At 38.3% G+C, this 15,837-nt stretch overlaps 1 protein-coding gene across 2 annotated transcripts in view; it reads left to right on the top strand.

The window, feature by feature from the left end:
* The window catches only part of LOC120918466 (bifunctional heparan sulfate N-deacetylase/N-sulfotransferase 4-like), a 494,123-nt gene that overhangs the window by 348,243 nt on the left and 130,043 nt on the right, over positions 1-15,837 (top strand). The window lies entirely within an intron of this gene.

Raw genomic sequence — 15,837 nt, 5'->3', positions numbered from 1 at the left:
GGGGGTGCAGATGCTCGGGGTGTGTGCAGGGCATGGTTGAGTTCCTGCGACCTATTATCTGAGAAAAAAAGCCCTGAATGCACCCTATAGTAAACCATATGCCATCATATCATTATCTGATGTTATCAATATAAATGCACATACAGTACTTGAACACAGTGATGAATAGGCATAAAAGCAACATTTTGTGAGAAAGTGGTCAACCTCACTAACAGTACTAGCTCAACTTTAGTTAATCAAGCTCAAGTGTCAGTATACAAAGCATACACTTTTATATCTAATGTAAAAAAAATACTTATTAAGAGAAGTGTTGTAGCCTGTATCCACTTTAAATGTCCTGTCAGATTAAATTAAAATGTATGCTAATTTAAATATTAATAAGCCTTATAGGATATCTGCATTGAAGAGTGTGTACTTCACATGCATTGAACGGGTATTCCATGTTTAAAAATATTCAGAATGAAACAGAATAACAAAGCCTATTATCCGAAAAGATGAGTTTATTAACATTCCTCTAAAATTAGTTATATTTTACATTACTGCTATTATTATTAATATCATTATTCTTTAAAAACAAAATGTCTGTATTAAAGAAATCATATGTAAAGACTTGAACAGACTATGGACAATAACAGAAAAACAGATGTACATCTCTTCTATTCCCGAGATAGTCAAGAGAACAAATTTTCTGTTCTTAAAAATAAATAGATATAATATATCCATATTTAAAGTTCCCCAGTGTGCTAAACATTCATTCAACGTGCTTGCTGTAATTGCTGTGAATGTTCTGCTTCTCTTATGAGAATGTGTTGAGCCGTAAGCACCATCTGTGTTAGCCACATCTCCTTGGTAGACATCTGGTGGGATCAAAACCCATGGACATCAAACTGATTCTGTTTTGCCGAGATTGCTGGGAATAGCTATGTACTACCATCCTCACACTGTAGATAGCGAGGAAATCACTGGGTTCGCACAAAAACATTTCTGTTTATAAAAACAGCAGATGGAAACACGCATTTAGGTAGGATTTTGTTGTATCCAATCCTGTAATGATAAGGGACATGCTTTTGCTTTTTCATTAACACTCCATAACCATTTGAACTCTCGCACCTGTTTGCTCCATATGTACAAGAGCACTTTATACATGTCTGTTATGGACCTGTGATAACTTTGTCATTCCTTAAAAATTTAAAAAGTAATACATTTATTTTTCAGGACGAATGAGGCATTTATTTGGTGATTGGGTGATGGTGACGCGCTGTGTAACTAAAATAAACAAGGGAGTGATGCAAGACCCACCGACTGGGTAAATGACCCCTTGGTGCAATATTACATATTACTAATAAATTAATGGGGGTGAGGGTGTACCAAAATATAGCAACAATGTGAACTAGTGCAATGGTGTATATACACAAACAAGCATATAAATGAGTAAAATAAAGTGAAAAATCCACTGAAAGCACAAAAACTTGAAAAAGCAACACACGTGTAAATAAAGTTCAATAAAGTCTAATAAATAGTGATTCCAAGAAAAAAACAAAAAGTCCAGTGTTTGGGAGGGCAAACTTCAGTGCAGACACCTCTTGTGGTACTAAAATGCTCACCTCAGAGCTATAGCACGGATAGCCCAAAGTACCACAGGTGTATCCTCAAAGCTGCAATAAGACTTGTTTGTAGCTGGGAAGGGACTCCGCATCAGATTGGCATAGAACAAGGAAAAATAAAGAAATAATAGCATGATCCTGTAGGAGTACTTTGAGAAAAGATTATAGATCACATATACATGCACTCACATAAAGGCCATGGATAGTGGACCTATCTCCAACGAACACCGAGTTCATACACTGGTCCCGTCTGTATTCTTAGGAGTTCCTGAGTGTGTATAGAGCAGGGATATGCAATTAGCGGACCTCCAGCTGTTGCAGAACTACAAGTCCCATAAGGCATAGCAAGACTCTGATAGCCACAAGCATGACACCCAGAGGCAGAAGCATGATGGGACTTGTAGTTTTGCAACAGCTGGAGGTCCGCTAATTGATTATCCCTGGTATAGAGTGTCACTCTACTGGTTCTTCAACCTCTTGCCTTGTCCCATAGTGTCCGGTGTAATACTCAAAGGGTATGGGTGAAAGGAAAGAGAGGGAGACCCATGGTGCAGTACCGTATATAACATTTATTACAGGATAGGAATAAAAATAAAACATTTAAAACGAAGGGGCAATTCCAAAAACCAACGAGCGGCGAGCTCGTCTCCCTGCTGTCAGAGCGTGTCGGATCTAGTGCTCGACACGCTCTGACGGCAGGGAGATGAGCTCACCGCTCATTGGTTTTTGGAATTGCCCCTTCGTTTTAAATGTGAGTTTTATTTTTATTCTTATCCTGTAATAAATTTTATATACGGTACTGCACCATGGGTCTCCCTCACTTTCCTTTCACCCATGCCCTTTGACTATTACACCGCACACTACGGGACAAGGCAAGAGGTGGAAGAACCAGAAGAGTGACACTCTATACACACTCGTGAACTCCTAAGAATACAGACGGGACCAGTGTATGAACTCGGTGTTCGTTGGAGATAGGTCCACTATCCATGGCCTTTATGTGAGTGCATGTATATGTGATCTATCATCTTTTCTCAAAGTACTCCTACAGGATCACACTATTATCCCTTTATTTTTTCCTTGTTCTATGTCAATCTGATGCGGAGTCCCTTCCCAGCTACAAACAAGTCTTATTGCAGCTTTGAGGATACACCTGTGGTACTTTGGGCTATCCGTGCTATATCTCTGAGGTGAGCATTTTAGTACCACAAGAGGTGTCTGCACTGAAGTTTGCCCTCCCAAACACTGGACCTTTTGGTTTTTCTTGGAATCACTATTTATTAGACTTTATTGAACTTTATTCACATGTGTGTTGCTTTTTCTCGTTTTTGTGTTTTCAGTGGATTTTTCACTTTATTTTACTCATTTATATGCTTGTTTGTGTATTTACACCATTGCACTAGTTCACATTGTTGCTATATTTTGGTACACCCTCACCCCCATTCATTTATATGTAATATGTAATATTGCACCAAGGGGTCATTTACCCAGTCGGTGGGTCTTGCATCACTCCCTTGTTTATTTCAGTTACACAGCGCGTCACCATCACCCATTTTCGTTTCCATTTTTCTGGCAAGGACAGATTATCAGGTGATCGCAGCAGTGCCCCCTAGCGCGTTCAGTATCGATAGCGCAAGAGCCCTTCTATTCTTATTTATTTGGTGATATTGTCTTGCAATTTTTTTTTTTTTTTTTTTTACAATTTATAGATTTTTTTTAACTAAACGGTACTATTTCTACTAGACAATATGATTAGATTGTGTTTTGGAATGAACCTCTGAACAGTGTTTACAAACACTTGTCAAAGGCTCAGGCCTCGTACACACGACTGATTTCCTCGACAGAATCCATCAAGAAACTTGGTGGCAGAGCTTTTTTGCTGAGGAAAACGGTCGTGTGTATGTTTTTCATCGAGAATACTGTCGAGGAACTCGATGAGAAAAAAAGAGAACAAGTTCTCTTTTTCCTCGACGGGAGTCTCAATTTCCTCCTCGTGTTCCTCGTTGGGCTGGTTTTCGACGAGAAACACGTTCATGTGTATGCTTAGAAACCCGCGCATGCTCAGAATAAAGTATGAGACGGGAGCGCACCTTCGGTAAAAGTACCGTTTGTATCGGAGATAGCACATTTGTCACGCTGTAACAGTCTGAAAAGTGCAAATCGTCTCTTACCAAACTTTTACTTAACCACTTCAGATCCGTAGGACGTCCTGGGACGTCCTGGACTTTGAGCGGTGATATCTGAATGATGCCTGCAGCTGCAGGCATCATTCAGATATCTCTGTCTTCAGCCGGCGATTCTGTGCACCAGAAGAACGATCAAAGCGGCGGTTCCGCCGCTCGATCGTTCTTCTAGGCAGCGGGAGGGGACGTCCCCCCCTCCCGCCGCCATCCGGTGCTTCTCCGGGCTCTCCCGTGCCATCGGGGGCCCGGAGAGCGAATCGGCCGGCGCGCGTTGCTGAACCATAGAGATGACTGGTGACCAGACGGTCACAGTCATCTCTATGACCGTCGGAGGGCTGGGCGCGACGTTATGACGTCACGCCCGGTACCCGGAAGTAAACAAAGCCGCAATCGCGGCTGTCGGCATGTAATCGGTGAAATGTTTTTCACCGATTTCATGCTTGTAAGCCTGTAGGAGAGATGTGGGGTCTTATTGACCCCACATCTCTCCATAAAGAGGACCTGTCACAGTGATTCCTATTACAAGGGATGTGTACATTCCTTGTAATGGGAATAAAAGTGATAAAAAAAAAAAATGTCAAAAAAAGTGTAAAAATAAAAAAATGAAGTAAAAAAAGAAAATAAAATAATAAAAAAAAAAATTTAAAATGCCCCTGTCCCGGTCACATGTGAGGTATCATCGCATGCGTTAGAGCGTGCGCAACAATTCTATCACTAGAGCTACTCTGTAACTCAAAAATAGTAACCTGTAAAAAAAATTAAAGCGTTGCCTATGGAGATTTTTAAGTACCGAAGTTTGGCGCCATTCCATGAGTTTGCGCAATTTTAAAGCGTGACATGTTAGGTATCTATTTACTCGGCGTAACATCGTCTTTCACATTATACAAAAAAATTGGGCTGACTTTACTGTTTTGTTATTTTTTAATTCATGAAACTGTTTTTTTCCCTAAAAAAAGGCGTTTGAAAAATTATTGCGCAAATACCGTGCGAGAAAAAAAGTTGCAATGACCGCCATTTTATTCCCTAGGGTGTCTGCTAAAAAAAAAATATAATGTTTGGGGGTTCTGATTAATTTTCTAGCAAAAAAATTGTGATTTTTACATAAAGGAGAACAGTGCCAAAATAGGCCCGGTAATGAAGTGGTTAAAGGGGTTGTAAAGACAAAAATATTTTCCTCTTAAATTAAAGTCTGACAGTAGCTGATAAAGTAAAAAGTAATGTTTTGCATTATTACTAGTTTGATACCTGTTGAAATCGAGCTGTTTTATTCACCTCCAGCACTCCTGAATCGTTATTCTCACTGACTTCCTGGTTTGCGGTGCGCATTCATTCTTGCTACATTATGGCCTAATGGGAACTACAGTTCCCATTAGACTTAGCCTCCATGCCTGTGAGGGATAAGAGAGCATTTTCACACAGGGCTGTAGTCATTGGGAGGGGGTGAGCACATTCTGCTTTCCACCATGCAAAACAGCTCAGATGCTGGTGGAAAGCAAGAAGAGGAGAGACAGGAAATGGCATTTTCAAACCTGGATTACTGTATTTTGGAGGTCAAAAGGAAAAACAAGGTAAGTGATATTTAAATGCTCTAGCTTACAGCAATCAATTGATCTAATAAAAAAACAAACATTTAGTGTTCCTTTAACACGCAGTAACATGAGATCAGCAAAAGCAGCCCCAAGGGTTGTGCCAGTGGAATCGAACTTCCCCTGCCGTCGTATGTGTCGTACATCACTGCGTTTGGGAACGACGAGATTTGGTCTTGACAGTGTGTACACAAAGAAAGCTTGTCAAGTTTCTCGACAAGCCCAACAAGGAACTCGTCGAGGAAAACGATGTTTCATTTACGAGTTCCTCGGTCGTGTGTACGAGGCCTCAGTTTTGACAACAGCAGCTTCAGTCACTGCACTCCAAGTTCCACCTGTCATTAGACAGCTGGGAATTACTGGCAAGTGTGGTGGGGGTAATTGCAGCAGGGGAGAGTGACAAGGCAAGCTATGCATGTCCTTTGTAGTTTAATGGGTATATGTAGCACAACTAATGTGCACAAATGGCTAATAATATTCCACATACATGTATAGATTCTGTATTTATATAAGCAAGGGGAAAAGTGTGTCTAAATTAACAAAGCAACTAATACTTGCTTAGTCTGTATTCAAATAAAAGCTTAGATTTAAATCTATTTGGATGTGTGCCATTTGTTGTGTAATGCCTTGATTATGGTCCATTTACAAAATAGTGTTTGTGGTACAGTTCCAAAACATCTTACTGTGCACAGATGTACAATTATAGTTATATAGCTTTAACACTAAACCTTCACTCCGGGCAGCTGAAACGTCTATATGGTTCTATATGTCAATGCAGTGCAAGGCCTCCAGCATAGAGCATATAGTGATTATATTGATGCTTTGTGGGCACGTTAAATTAAACTCCCTAAAGGTTTTAAACTGCAGTTTTAAAAATGTTTGCTTTGATATTATTGAGGTTATAAGCCACATACTCTAGGATAGGCTTGCTATAGCAGTGCTTGAATTGGAGGTCTTTCCTCTGGGATCAAAATCTAGGAGGGGGGTTTTTGTTACAGTACACATTTATGTTGCTTCATGACCTCAAATGTTGGTCTTTAATGCAAGCATTGGAACAACTGAGACATTACATACTGCATGTTTTGACCTTTACAACCTTAGGTCCAGTAAGTGCAGTGATTTTACTACAGGTGAAGGAAATAATTTGGGGATCACTTAAGATCGCTATTTGATTTCTTTGCATTGTAGTTTGGTTCAAATCGTCACTCTGCTGTGTGTAAACATGAGCACTTGCATTTTGGTGATTTGCAAATTGAAATTATTAATATTATTATTAATAATAATAATAATAATAATAATAATAATAATAATACAAATGTATTAGATGTTTTATTGTTTTTGGTGAAACAAAAGCAACTTTCATCCTGAAAAGCAAATATTTATGCTTCTGTTATGTGTCAAAAGCAACATAAAACTTTTAGGCTCCATGCACACTGGGCTTAAAAAGAAATGCCCAGAACATTTTGTGTTCAAAGTTTAGTGGAGTTTAGGAGAGTTTTAAAATTTATCGGCCAGTGAGCTCCAATAAGAAACCCAAACCAGAAGGTTTTTTTTTTCTTCTAAACGTTGAGCTCAAAATATGCCTGTAATTGTCCTATGTCCTGTGCATTGACATATAGGATATCATTGAGCTGTGTCTACAGGCAGAACACAAATCTCCTGTAGAAGCAACGTTTTTTAAGACAGTGTGCATGGAGTTTAACCACTTGCCGACCTGCCAGCATCATTATACTGAAGCAGGTCGGCACAATCCCGCGAACCGTCATAGCTGTGCATCAGTTTGTTTAAGCGGGATAGCAGACACTGCACTGTGGGGGTGCCAATGCTTGTGACTGGCGGTCACGATGACCTCCAGCCACGAGCGATCACGGGCATGAGGGCAGAACAGGGACGAGTGTGTGTGTAAACACACACATCCCTGTTCTGTTCTGAGAGGAGATGCAGATCGTGAGTTCCTATAAGCTGGGAACCACGATCTGTCATCTCCTATAGTCCTATCCCCCTACAGTTAGAAACACACTAGGGAACACAATTAACCCCTTGATTGCCCCCTAGTGTTAACCCCTTCCCTGCCAATGACATTTACACAGTAATCAGTGTATTTTTATAGCACTGATCGCTGTATAAGTGCCAATGGTCTCAAAAATGTGTCAAAAGTGGCCGATGTGTCGCAGTACCAATAAAAATCGCAGATCACCACCATTACTAGTAAAAAAAAAAATGCCGTAAATCTATCCCCTATTTTGTAGACGCTATAACTCTTGTGCAAAACAATCAATATACGCTTATTGCAATTTTTATTACCAAAAATATGTATAAGATTACATATCGGCCTAAACTAAGAAAAAGTTTGCTTTTTTCTGATTTTCTCTTTTTTTTTTAAATTTCTTCATCAATTTAGAAAAAAATGGGGATATTTATTATAGCAAAAAGTACAAAATATAGATTTTTTTTCAAAATAGTCGCTCTTTTTTTGTTTATAGCGCAAAAAATAAAAAAAACGCAGAGATGATCAAATACCACCAAAAGAAAGCATTTGTAGGAAAAAAAGGACGTCAATTTTGTTTGAGTACAATGTTGCAGGACCGTGCAATTGTCAGTTGCAGTACCAATAAAAATCGCAGATCACCTCCATTACTAGTAAAAAAAAAAATGCCGTAAATCTATCCCCTATTTTGTAGACGCTATAACTCTTGCGCAATACAATCAATATACGCTTATTGCAATTTTTATTACCAAAAATATGTATAAGATTACATATCGGCCTAAACTAAGAAAAAGTTTGCTTTTTTCTGATTTTCTCATTTTTTTAAAAATGTCTTCATCAATTTAGAAAAAAATGGGGATATTTATTATAGCAAAAAGTACAAAATATAGATTTTTTTTCAAAATAGTCGCTCTTTTTTTGTTTATAGCGCAAAAAATAAAAAAAACGCAGAGATGATCAAATACCACCAAAAGAAAGCATTTGTAGGAAAAAAAGGACGTCAATTTTGTTTGAGTACAATGTTGCAGGACCGTACAATTGTCAGTTAAAGCGAAGCAGTGCCGAATCGCAGAAAATTGCCTGGTCATTGAGCAGCCAATTCTTCTGGGGCTGAAGTGGCTAAATATAGTTCAGATGTAATGGATACTGTAGCTTACAACACAATAAAGGTTACATACAGTTAACCACTTCAGCTCTTCATGACCAGGCCATTGTTTGCTATATGGCACTGCGTTACTTTAACTGACAATGCAATGCTGTACCCAAATTAAATGTCCTTTTTTCCCTTAACCACTTGACACCCGCACGCCGTCATATGACGTCCAAAACGGGGACCTGTTATCCTGGGTGGACGTCATATGACGTGATGGGCTTTGCGGGGGGGATATCTCAATGATGCCTGCACCCGGAGGCATCATTGAGATATCATTTTTTAGCGGCGGCGATCCTGCGCACCGTAAGAACGATCATAGCGGCGGTTCCGCCGCTAGATCGTTCTTACAGGCGGCGGGAGGGGACATCCCCCCCCTCCCGCCGCCATCCGGTGCTTCTCCGGGCTCTCCCGTCCCACCGGGGGCCCGGAGAGATGATCGCCGTCCGCCGGATGTTTGCCATAGAGAAGACTGGTGACGATCTGGTCACCAGTCATCTCTATGACCGTCGGAGGCCCGGGCGCGATGTGATGACGTCACGCCCGGGTCCCCGTAAGTAAACAAACCGCAATTGCGGCTAGTTTGAATGAGATCTGTGAATTTTTTTTCATGATCTCATTCTTTCCAGCCTGCAGGAGAGATGTGGGGTCTTATTGACCCCGCATCTCTCCTTAAAGAGGACCTGTCACACACATTCCTATTACAAGGGATGTTTACATTCCTTGTAATAGGAATAAAAGCGATTGAAAAAAAAAAAAGTGTAAAAAAAAGTGTAAAAAATAAAGAAATAAGTAAAATAAAAAAGAAAAAATAATAATAAAAAAATTAAAATGCCCCTGTCCCCGGTAGCTCGCGCTCAGAAGCGTACGCACACGTAAGTCCCGCCCACGTATGTAAACGTCGTTCAAACCACACATGTGAGGTGTCACCGCGTGCGTTAGAGCGTGTGCAACAATTCTAGAACTAGACCTCCTCTGTAACTCTAAACTGGCAACCTGTAAAAATTTTAAAGTGTCGCCTATGGAGATTTTAAAGTAACGAAGTTTGGCGCCATTCCATGAGTGTACGCAATTTTAAAGCGTGACATGTTAGGTATCTAGTTACTCGGCGTAACATCATCTTTCATATTTTACCAAAAAATTGGGTTAACGTTACTGTTTTGTTATTTTTTAATTTATGAAACCATTTTTTTTACAAAAAAAAGCCGTTTAAAAAATTATTGCGCAAATACGGTGCAAAATAAAAAGATGCAATGACCGCCATTTTATTCCCTAGGGTGTCTGCTAAAAAAACATATATAATGTTTGGGGGTTCTGAGTAATTTTCTAGCAAAAGAATGAGGATTTGTACATGTAGGAAAGAAGTGCCAGAATAGGCCCGGGAAGGAGGTGGGTTTTAAAGCCCGGTATTGAAGTGGTTAACTAGTGCTTTATTTTGGTGGTATTTGATCACCTCTGCCATTTGTATTTTTTGCGCTATAAACAAAAAAACCCGGCAATTTAGAAAAAATATATATATATTTTTTTTACTTTCTGCTATAAAACAAATCCAATTAAAAATGAAAAAAAAAAAATGAATTTCTTCATCAATTTAGGCCAATATAGTTTACTACATATTTTTGGTATGGGATATATTTATGGAATTTTTTTTTTTTTTTTTTTTTACTAGTAATGGCAGCAATCAGCGACTTAAATAGCAGGACTGCGACATTACGGCGGACAAATCCGACACTAAGTGACACTTTTGATACTTTTTGGTGGGTCAGTGACACTAATACAGTGATCAGTGCTTAAAAATATGCACTGTCACTGCCCAATGACACTGGCAGGGAAGGGGTTAACATCAGAGGCGATCAAAGGGTTAAATGTGTCCCTAGGGAGTGCTTTCTAACTGTGTGGGGTGTGCTTTAACTGTGTGAAGACCGAGACAAAAGCAACAACACAGGGTCCCTGTCTTCCCTACTAACAGAACATTGATCTGCCTTGTTTACATAGGTAGACCACCATTCTGCCTTTGCCAGGAACAATCGGCGGGTCCATGTGTGACACGGAACTGCAGAATCATGTACCTGTATGTTATTTTGTGCACAGGAGCCACACTATATGTACGTGGGACAGTTGGCAAGGGGTTAATATAATGCACCATATCACATGTGTATGTATGTGTGTATGTGTATTTGTATGTGAACAGATGTCAGGAGCGTGTAACGGTCCTGCCCCTCATTCCAGCATCCTGGTATTGGTTGTGATACATTCTCTCTGTCTGTCCTTTTCACAATGGATTTGATCCTGCCTATTCTGTACTTTGCCTGCCTTGTACCAAGACTGTCACTGAACTACTCTGCCTGTTTGCCAACCTCAAGTACCTGTTTACTGTGTTCAGTTCACACCTGCCCCAGGGTGGTAGCCAGGCACTATAGCATTGTGTATAAGTCCTGGGGTAACCAAGTACCAGTAGGCCTGCTTGATTTATGGGAACGGGCTGCTATAGGTGAAGAACACAGAATCCAGCTATAGTGTCTGACCACCTGTGTCAGGGTTAAGCATGACAACAGGCTAAAAATGTCAACAAGTGAGTATAAAAATGCAGAGAGAAAAAAATATGCAATATTAGTCTCTTTAGGATAATAATGTAATATAGAGCCAACAAATTCTTAAAAAAAAAACATGCAACAATATTCAGTGTTACAAAATCAATGCTATCATTTAAACCACCTGGCTCTAAGGAGTACGGATCCAAAATCCAATACAGAGAACAGTGATGTTTCTGAAATATGATATTACTGTCCTTTATAGTATCAATATTTCTTTCTAATCTGTAAAAAAAATGACCTTTAAGAATATTGCAAAGCAGATGATTGGCATGCTGACTGACAACCTTAAATATCATGTTCCACTGGATTTAATTGGCAGAGATACCAAGCAGGATGGAATGAATCAAATGTATAGCCCACAAAAAATCTTTGCAATCAAATCTCCAACATACCAAACAACAGCATAAATACTCCACAAAGAATTGTATCTTGAGAGAAATACAATATCATCGAACTGCAATATAGTTTTCATCAAGGCGCTGCATAAATAGATAGAGAAATATTCATAGCACTAAAGTTGATATATATTTACGATTTCTGAGACAGATTTATGTTACAAAAGTTTCCAAGCTATGAAAGTACATTTCTTCTTCTCGGTACAAATAATGTACTTTGTAGAAATATTTTAAATATTACAATTTCCTGCTCACATTTAAAGGAAGGATTTGTCCCGTACTGCATCAAAGGAATGGCTGCTTATTCTGTAAGGGGCATCCTTCAAACTGGCAGACACTGTCATAAACATTAAAAATATAGCTGTGAGAATAAAATCGCAAGAGAAACATTTTATTTCATAGGTGTATGAAAGGCTTTCTGTCAGCCAGTGGTATAGAAGTTATAACTTCATCCCTAACATGTTCTAGCATGGTTAGGAGAAACATGACATTATGGAGATAACAGTGTATTTTATAAATGTGATTGTTGTTGCTGTTGATGATTCCTTTTCTTCTCTCTTTCCTTCTTTCCTTTAATTTATTGTTAACTGGTACTAGAGAGATGCAGGGTAGCTACTAACTTGGCTTGATTTTTTGCATACTGCACTCCTAAAGCTGGACTTCATTCATCAGTAAAATATTATTTTTATGTCCCTCTCCCTCCCAAGGTTTAATAGATTGTTCATTTTATGATTGAAGGGGTTATAAACTGTCTCCTTGGTATACAGTAGTCAGGGAATGGTAGCTCTGGACTAGAAAGTAATGAAAGGCTCATTGCTCCTGGGATGATTGCCTGCAGAGGAGATTGGGGAACAATTTGTTTTCTGGGCCCTTTCTACTTGGCATCCTGACAAAGTTTACCATGGTCCCAGGTTCCTAGAAAAAAATAGAGAGTCTGGGAACCTCCATTGTAGAAACCTTCTCAATCCTGTAAAAGCGATTATTTTACTGAAAATGTGGTCACACTGCAAAAAGTTGTTTATTGTGGGCTTGTTTTATTCACTTGAAATATTAAAATATTTAATTTATATACGGCCTATGGAGAGAAAGTAGTTAAAAGGACCATACACACACATAACTAGTTTACAAAATCTAAGATGAGAACATATGAATGGTATGGCAATGGCAATATGTTCATTAATGTTATGATGTGTACTGCTGAAATGCAAGTTGCCATTGCTAACTGCTCTTTCTGTAAATGCTAGTTGCCTAGCTACCATGTGTATCCAATGAGTTCAATACTTTCTAAGCTGCTGACCTGAAACAGGCATATGGGTCAAAAGTTCTGACATAGCTTTGAAATCACTTATTGCATTTTTTTTTTCAGATCAGTGACTCAACTTATATAGAAACCAAAAACAACTGGTCAGAAGGTGATCAGCCACAGACTCCTATAGATTTTTTTTTTTTTGAAGTATACAAAACCACAACATTGAAAAAGTATATACCTTTAAATTATTATTATTATTATTTTGTTTGTTTTTGATATAGGAGGGAATGAAATAGGACTGCTCTTTTCCCCTTTAGCGTTCAATCTTTTTTTAGGGATTTTAAAAAGATTTCAGAAATAAGCAAGTCGAGTACAAACAGAATCTCTCAGTACAAAGAACAAGAGGTGCCATATACAGCAAGGATAAATAAGAGCATATATTAAAAATAATTATATAAAATTTACACCAGTGTAACATCAGAAATACTTGACCAGTTTTCCACCAGGCATACTTCCACTTTGTCATAGAAATGTTAATTGTTTTTTAAGCACAGGACTTAATATTAATCTTACTGCTAATAATAACAGATTATTTGCTTCCTAGTGTGGTCCCAAATAGGTAAAGTTAACATTAGGGTTGTCCCGATACCACTTTTTTAAGACCGAGTACAAGTACCGATACTTTTTTTCAAGTACTCACCGATACTGATTTCTGATACTGTTTTTAATGTCACGTGACAGTGTTTTTTTTTTCTTTACAATTTTTTTACAATGCTTTCTTTTTTTCTTTTTTATTCTTTTTTTTAGAATATATATGTATAGATTTCACTAAAGCAGCTGAAAGCCGCGGGGGGAGAAGCTTGTAACTCCCCCACGCATCGATCCCCCACTGACTGTACAGGTATCAGGTGAAGCATCGGGAGCATTTGCCCGAGTACAAGTACTTGGGCAAAGGCTTGGTATCGGTGCCAATACCGATACTAGTATACTAGTATCGGTATCGGGACAACCCTAGTTAACATCAATGTTGGAAGAACAAAATGGTCCTTGTTGGCCTACACGTGAAAGCATAGCTTAGGAAACAAATAGACAAAAGAGAAGAAAAAGTGTTGCCAGTATTGGCAAGGAAGGTGAGGAGGGCCACCCCAAGTTCCGTTAGTCCACTGATAGATATCTTATTCATGAATCCAATGTCAACTTTTGTGGTGTTATTTTGGAGGGTACAAGTACAGTAAGCTTGTCATTAACCATTATCCAGCTTAGTTTGTGTTGTTATCAAACTGTTTAGAGTTCTTTGGGATCTCAATTTTTTTCCCCCTTTAACTTCTGTCCAGGAGATACAATAGGAATTGAGCCTCTATACTATGTATTGCCGATGATTGGATAATTGATTGGTAACAATGGAATGTCTATAACGAGTTACTACATGATTGTCACAATCAATAATTTTATTCTATAAATATGTACATGAACTTTTCCTATACTTTGTAATAAAAATATTTTTTATATTATATCCTTGACTGACTATCAGTTCCACATACGGTGCCATTAAAGTCCACCCAAGCCTATTTTTCCTATACAATACAATAGGAAGTAAGAAGTAATCTCTCAAATGTGGGTGGGTGACGGGGGGGGGTTGCCTCTTTTATAGCTGTTACCAGAACAAGTGTCCCCATTGGAAGATTTTTACCTCATCTCCTGTTGCAGTGAACAATGTAAAATGTTAGTGTTCTCACCTTTTTGTGTCCTGCTATTAGTGGAGAATAGGACTAATATAGAAGGTGACTCTCTCCAAAAAGCATACTGATAGTAATACAAATCAGGTATTAACCCTTTCACAGTTTGGCATGTATTATACTTTTGGTGGGTACTTAAATTAAAATTAAATTGTGTGTTCTTATATTTGTGTTTTGTTTTATATCTTATTGCAAATTTATTTTATCTATTTTTTGTATAAGCCCGAATCACATTAGTGCAACACAAAGCAATTCTAAAGGGACGCTTCCTTGAGTGCAACATGGTGGCTGCCCTACCTGACATCTTATTCTGCAAATGCTAATTACCTGGCTGTCATGCTGACCCTCTTGTTTCAGTGCCTTGTATTACAAACCAAGAACAGGTATGCAGATAAAGACATCTTGTTTAAATCATTTTTGCAGATCAGGGTTTAGAAAGTACTAAAACCAGATGGTCATCATACTAGGTAATAGTTCGTGGTTATGCAACTAGAACTTTCAGAAGGTCAGCAATGTCAATGTCCCATTTATTTCCTTTAAATAAGCCTTCACTGGGAAAAAATGGATGTACTACATTTGCTTTGGTACAATGGATTTGGCAGTGAACTTTTTCCACATTTATTGATTTAACCTCACTTTGAGGTCTATGTCAGTCAGATTCACATTTGATTGCTCTTCAAAGAAAAGGAAAATCACCAACAGTTTTCCTCTTACATTGGACAAATATATACATGCTGGATTTCATAGTCTGTTTTATTTTTATTTTTTTGCTGAATTTTCTTTTTGCCTGTAATTGAATCTGTTCCTCCAGATATTAAATCATTCATAGGCTGGCTCCCCTCCTGTTGGTATTTGTTAAGTTCATCCTTTTCTTTCAAACTTTATTTGAGCTTATCCATTTCTAATTTCATTTTTTCATACTTTCCTTATTAGATCCATCAATTATTAACAACTTTAAATTGAGGCTACATTTATTCAGGATGCCTTTCCAGCACTGGACAAATATAAAGCCATTGCTGGCTGCCAAGTGCTGACTTTTCTCCATTTTATTCTATTCTACAGTACATAAGAATGGGAGTTGTAACTGTGTGCTAATCTAAATGCATGTTTGATTTTGATGCAGAAGATCATTTGATTGAATTTTCTATTCCAACTCTTTAGTAACATTGCCATCTGTACCAGGTTGAGAATTGTGGATATGTTAAATTAAAATACAGAAAGCCCTGTCCCCAGAGAATAAGCATATTAAATATTCTTTCAGCTGAGAAACTTGTGATGAAGCATAAATCAATCTGAATCAAAACTTTATATTTTATATATGTGGATTATGCTTAGCTGCAGTGGAGAAAGTTTTTA

This window comes from Rana temporaria, chromosome 1 (genome assembly GCF_905171775.1).
Source record: "Rana temporaria chromosome 1, aRanTem1.1, whole genome shotgun sequence".
NCBI classification, from domain to species: Eukaryota; Metazoa; Chordata; class Amphibia; order Anura; family Ranidae; genus Rana; species Rana temporaria.
The sequence above is the reverse complement of the archived record's forward strand: the minus strand, read 5'-3'. Positions and strand labels throughout refer to the sequence as shown.